Below are 7,167 nucleotides of genomic sequence, written 5' to 3'. Positions count from 1 at the left end.
ATGTCTTTAACTTTTTTTAACATGGGTATAAAAACTGTTCTGACATACAAAAAAATTAGAATATGTATGAAGAAAAATAAACATCAAAATATATGCTTGAAAAAATATTCAACGTATGTACATAAAATGTTTTAGATGTATGCAGAATTTTTTGAGACAAAGATGTATGCAGAAGATGTTTCATGTAGTTGCGAACCACGTGCAAAAATGGGCCGGCAGAAATAATGTAGCACAGAGAAGAAGAAGCCTTCAGGCGAGCGTGATATAGGTTTCGTGTTGGGCTCGCTACGGGTGATATATATCATTCCCGAACAGAGAGGGCCTCCGGCCTGTTTGAGATCCCACGGGCCAGCTAAAATGCTGGGACTAATTTGATCCCGCAGGCCGAATCACATTATTCAGGCAGAAACATTTATAAAAAAAATGAAAAATATATGGAAAAGGGAAGTTAAACTTTTAGTTTCTTCACCCGCAAAAAAAACTTTTAGTTTCTTGGAGCACAGCTAATTTGAAAACAAAACATGTGAAAACATATTAGAATTAAAAGTAGACAAAACATATTGAGAAAAATCCATGTAATTGGAAAATAAACAAATACGAACTTTGAAACTAACTTTATTGTAGAAGAGCCTACATATTTATTTTTGAACTACACTTGTTCTTAGATTTTTTTTTCATAAGTTGTATTTTTTAAATATTTTTCATATTACAGTTGGGGGTACTAAAACAAGGCTCAATTAATAAGAGACCATTTTTGTCGTGGTTTTGTCACGGCAGATGTCCTAGAAAAAGGACTTAGTCGTGGAGCCATCGCTACGGGTTAACTTAAAGGGGTTAAAGCGGACAAGGAACGCAAGAGAGTTTTATACTAGTTCGGCCCCTTACGATGAAGGTAAAAGCCTACGTCTAGTTGTGATGGAATTGCTGGGGTTTCGATGACCAGGGAGCGAATACGCTTTGCCTGAGTCTCGAGTTGTTGTCTGTTGTCCTTGAACCGCCGCCGGGTCCTCCCCTTATATACATGGGTTGACGCCCGTCGGTTTATAGAATCCCGAGGCCGGCTCATAATCGTGTCCGGCTCGGTCTCTGCTACTTCTATCTTACAACACAAGTTTACATATCAATGCTGGTTTATGTCTACAGGCCTTAAACCGGCTTTGGGCCCTGGGCCTTCATAAAGCGTCACCGTCTGTCTTCATGGACTTCAGATACACATGAACTACTTATGGGGTTAACCCGGCCTCTCCTGGCCGGTTTACGCCCAGTGGTAATATCCCCAACATTAGGCCCCAGATTGATTTGAACTGGTTCATGTCAATCCTCAATACTTAAGAAAATTTCTTCTTCAACATCTTCACATGATCTTGTGAACCGCCGTGACACCATCTTCTAGGACCATGGTAAACCGCCGTGACGTCACCTGTTATTTAAAACTGTGTACGTATAATCCACCTTCATTAATGAGCCTCCGACAATCGAGGCGACAGCTCCGCCTCATATCCAAAATTTAGGCTCCTCGATTTTCGCGCATGACGCTTATCTTTCTGCCCTTATAAATAGGGCAAGGGGGTCTTTCCATTTTCCCCCTCGTGCCTCTTCGCGTCGTCGTCTTCCTCGCGCCGACCGGCCCTCCAGCTCTACCGCCGCCGTCGTCCTTCGCCTCTGCTTCGACAAAGGCCGCTGCATCAACCTGATTGTATCAGAGAAAAACAGTGATCCTCCGCTGCTTCCTCCTGCACCAGTAAGTCCCTCTTCTTCTCGCCCTAGATCCGCCATTAGGGTTCGGTGTTCTTCATAGCTTGAAGCTGTTCTTCCTTCGGTAGCACCAATGGCCGGTTAGATCTGACTATTTTCAGCGCCTTTTGTAGTTTAGACTCCTTTCTTCTTGTTAAGGCACCTGCTTGATATCCAACTCATCTGAACTCACTGAACTTTTTGAGCGCTTGATATTAGACCAGAGTATATTTTGATTACCCAACGCACGACAGATCTGAAATTCTCATGCCAAACTGTGAAACTTGTGTTTCCCTTCACTTATACATCTTTATACTTATACCTTTAATGCCAAATTAGGCGGTTTAACTTCACAGATAAAATGATAACCCGGTAGATACCATTAGTTCCCTGTTGAACCGCCAATGCATTCATCATTATACTGTTTCCATTGTCAGACTCCGGTTTACGAATAACCAAATCTGGTTTATCAATATGCTTGTATCCTTATAATGCTGTATAGTTGTCCACTGTAAATCTTAAACCGGCAATAATCATGTTTCAGATTTCCATTGCCATGGCCAAGCAAGTCTATGAATGCAATTGGGCTCCCTCTCGAGTAACCGAAGAGCAGTTAAACAATCTTGTTAAAACTGGCGCTTTAGCCAAAAAAGATGTCATCCACTGGAGGGTCCCTGGCCCGGAAAGTCCTCCTACACCCAAGGACGGAGAGGTAGTCGTGTTTGCTGATCATCTCGGACGAGGTTTTAGCCCTCCCGGTTCAAAAAAATTTCGAGATGTACTAGCCAATTTTCAGCTGCGCCCTCAAGACATCGGTCCCAATTCCGTGACCAACATCTGCCACTTCCAAGTCTTCTGTGAGGTTTATGTGCAAGAGGAACCTACAGTCGAACTGTTTAGGGATTTCTTTCACTTAAACCGTCGCACAGAGTTCTCGGATGGACCCAATACGGAACTGGGCGGAATGGCGGTTCAGAAAAGGAAGGAAGTCACCTTCCCTCATCCCAAACTCCATAGTCACCCCAAAGAGTGGAAGCAGACTTGGTTTTATTGCATGGATACATCTCCACCTGATGAAAACCCCCTGCCGGGTTACCGCCCTGAACGCCTTAGCAACACACATCATTTTCCTCAGAGGTTGACGGCAAAAGAAAGGGCCAACTATGCTCCCCAATTATCAAAGCTTAGAGCCTTCATGGCGAACGGTTTGACAGGAGTTGATCTTGCTCGTTGCTGGATAAGCTGGAGTATTCTGCCCTTAAGCCGGCGCTCCGGTTTGATGTGTGAGTATACGGGGAGTTTGAAGGATGCTCAGCGGCACATTGACATTCAGCTTACAGATGCAGAAGTCACTGAGGCTGTAAAGAAAATGTTGAACGAACCGGAGGCTGTCTGTGCCCAAACCGGACTACTCCCTTTCCGCGCTTTCAACAAACCGCCAGCTGTAAGAATCATATAATCTTTTTATCTGAAGTTGCTTTTGTCCAAATATTCTCTGAAAGTGTGATTTTTTCTGACAGGGTGATGATTCATTCTGGAACAAGAAACCACCACAAGACAAACCAGTCAAGCCGCAAGATAAACCGGTCAAGCCAGTTCATCCAAAGACCAAGGTTATCAAAAAACCTGCCAAGAAAAGGACCACTGCATCCTCCGAGTTACCAGCTGATGACGATGTGGGTAATCCGGAATCAGAGGTAGAACTTGAATCTCTTGGTTCATTTTTCGTACATCTCCTTGACAATGATTATTATCAGGACGACGCTGAAGGCAATCATGCTAATGACGTAGAGGTAACCATTCTTTTCTTCGATTTAGATCCTCTGCCAACATCAAAAATCCGTCAAGCAAACCGGAAAGTAAAATTTTCTCACCCCCTTGCTTACTTGGACCCAAACTTTCTTTTGAAGACGCAGCAGCACGAGGCTCGCCGCACAACCCAGCACAGCGGCCAGGTAGTTACCTCCGCCGGTTTACCGAACAATCCCGTTCGGAAATGCCGATCAGAGGTCTCTTATCCCATTGATACTTCATGCCCCAAAGCAGGTTGTTTCCGCCAGCCTCTTAACCCGTCTGATTCAAATTATCAGGGTACTTCTCACTCATCTTCTGGCGAATCGTCGGCCACAAAACTTCCACCCCTCAAAACGGTTCTTGGGTGAGCTATACACTTGTTGTTATCCTTGATGTTGCTATTTTGATATACTGTACTGATCCTCATGTTTATTTTTCTCAGCGCCAAGCCCAGACCCAGCAAGAAAGCTCGGTTGAATAAACCGACTGATGAAGACGTGGCTGTTGAACCGGAGAAAACTCCAGATCCTGAAGAGACCAACATTGATGCCATACTGAATGACCCACCGCCTCAAGATCATAACTTCGTTGCTGAGCAGGCAGAAGTTGACACCACAAGCCATGCTGACCAGCCAACCAGCCCTGTCCGAACTGACAATAAACCGGCAAGTCCAGTTAAAAATACTGACAAACCGCCAACCCCAGTAACGGCTGCTGATGACAAAGATGATGACATTATGATTACTGGCACTGGCCATACTGCTCCGTGCAATCCTGTCGCTTTGTCAAAGCATACTGCCAAAGATGAGCTCTCTGCAATTGGCAAAGGCAAATGGAACGCCGATTTGTCAAATTATGCCCATCTAAATGTTCAAGACCTTCACTCTGGCTTCCTGAACCGTCTGTACACCAGCCGTGACTATGAAGCCGGTTTGGTAAATATGATGAAGGAGCGATATGAGGCAACTTCATAAGTGTTTCTCTCTTATATTTAATTACAGCTTATCAACTCCAGTAGCCCCCAAGTGACGGTTTAAGATACCAATTTAAACCGGGACTTAGTAACAATTTCCTGTTTGCAACAATGCATCTTAACTTCACTGATGTAGCCCCCAAGGGCCGGTTTAACTTTATAAAGATGAACCGGGACTTTGTAGAAGAATTCCCATATCAGCATTTTATGAGAAAATACACATTAGCCCCCAAGTGCAAGCTTAATACTTGTATTGTGCTTGGGACTTGTTAAAATTTCTGATAAAGAGCAAATATGCATTAGCCCCCAAGTACTAAGGGCATAACTTGTTATGTGCTTGGTACTTAAAATATGTACTGTCAACTCATTATATATCTGTATCTTTATAGGCTGAACTGAGCAAGAAGGAAAGCCAAACCGCTGATCTGCAAGAGAACCTCAAATCCCAGCAAGCTGAAACCTCCAAAGCGAAGGAAGAATTGACCAGCGCTCTAGGCACTATGGAGAAACTGAAAAAGGGATTCAACAAGGAGCGGGCGGATTGGAACACAGAGAAATCCGCTTTGCAGAAAAAAGCTGAAGACGCCGAAGCAGCTCTCAAACCGGTGGTAGACGAGTTGACTGGTGTAAAGCGGCAAGTACATGCTATGACCGCTGCTGTGTTTGGTAAGCATCCTTGCTTTATACTTTCAATATATCTTCCCATGTGTTGCTGGTTTACTGACGTTTATAATGATGCAGGAACTCGTATTAGCCATCTGGGCTCTGACGTACAGAATAAATTGAAAGCGGCCTATACTCTAATAGAGCAGCTGTATACCGGTGCGTAGCGGATCATCTGCACCGCTTCACACAATAAACCTCCTCCAACATTGATCAAGGACACCTTAGAAAGGCTATCCATGCTGCCTGCCCGGGTTGAAGAACTAAAGAAAGCTGCGGCAAGGGCCGGAGCTCTGACCGCTCTAACTCGGGCAAAGGCGTGGGTGCCTGATCTTGATCCGGTGGACGTGGCTAAAGGCTTCCCAAGCTTAAAAGAAGACGGATCAGAATTTGGCCAGGAGGATCTCCGCGCCATAAACCGGGAAGTACGTCCACTAGCTTGTCAATTGGCTGAAGAAGCTGATCTCTCATACTATCAGGCAAGTCATGATGACAAGAACAGACGGGTTGCTGCACCAATTCCGGAAGCGCAAAATCTGATCCCTCCAATCCGTAAGCACACTTATGCCCCTGATATTGAACCATCCACCCTTATAAGCGACGAAGCTGTGTTCCAAGCGTTAACTGGAATCGACTGGACAACTATTGACTTCCAGCCGCTGGGTAGAGACGAAGAGGATGAACCGGTGCAAGATGATCCGCAGCCGTCAGGGCAAGCTGGTGATCAATCATAATCCGGAGGCCGGTTTAGCCTTCTACATGCTACAACACGTATTTGAGAAAACCATTATCCTTTTGGGCACTGAAACGCCTTGTAATAGGCTAGTTAAAACACTTGGTCTGTTATGCCTTTGTGCATATTTATCTGCGACTGATGCTTGCTTAATCTGACATGCTTAAGATATGATGTTCATAATCCATAGCCATTTATTCAAGCTGTTCCTGGAGATAAGAAGCTTAAAGTGCCCTGGCGGTTTACCACCGGGCGGGTCATGATACCCAAATACATATATATGACCAAGGTTTATAAGCAAGGTTGTAAAGATAACCAAATATGGAAATATATGATACCTGTGACCTTTAGGCATAATGTTGGCTGACAAACTTTGTAGTGAGGGTCATAACCCTAATCTGGAGTATAAGTAACTCCTGTTATATGATATTGGTTGACAATAAAACTGTTCCGGGTTATGATAAACATCGGTTTATTCTATACTGGTGACTTTGAGTCAAAACCAGACCGGGCTGATAGTCTCCGGATTATAATTTGATCGTGTACTGAAACTTGTAGTTGACAGCCTAACCGGGTTGACAAACACCGGTTTTAAAAACATCACAAATCTTATGAAACAAAGAAAACTTAGCAAAAGGCAAATAAAAACCGTTGTAGTCGAGGCTTTTCACGGGCTGCCAGGCCCCAAATTCGAGGCTTTTCATGGGCTGCCAGGCCACTGAGTTAAACCATTTTTGCAAAGCCTTTTAAGATGGTCCTCAATCCTTAACCAATCATCGTTTTAACTTGACAAGTTCAGGGTCTTCATTTTAGAGTAACTTGTCAAAGTTCGAAGGGTCATACCAGGTTTACCTGGGCGGAGTGACTTACTTAAATAGGTAGGTTAACCCAGGGTTTTAGGTGTACACACTAGGCTTCCAAGCCATGGCTTGATAGCCTGTTACAAGTGTAAATTCTTAGTTCATTTCGACAACAAAGAATCCCCAAGCAACATTGTGAGCTGTGCTCAGTGGGTGCGTATGTTTGAGCTGTTGTTTTACAACACTCTCTTTGGCCCCGGATTGATGTGGCTTTGAGCCGATCAAGAGGTGTGACTGTGGTTCGGATACGACCAAGCCCCCAAGTGATGTTGTGGCATTGCACCGATCAAGAGGTGTTGCTATGGTTCGGATACGACCAAGCCCCCAAGTGATGCTGTGGCATTGCGCTGATCAAGAGGTGTAGCTATGGTTCGGATACGACCAAGCCCCCAAGTGATGCTGTGGCATTG

This window comes from Triticum aestivum, chromosome 1D (genome assembly GCF_018294505.1).
Source record: "Triticum aestivum cultivar Chinese Spring chromosome 1D, IWGSC CS RefSeq v2.1, whole genome shotgun sequence".
NCBI lineage: Eukaryota > Viridiplantae > Streptophyta > Magnoliopsida > Poales > Poaceae > Triticum > Triticum aestivum.
This window is presented reverse-complemented; position numbering follows the sequence as displayed.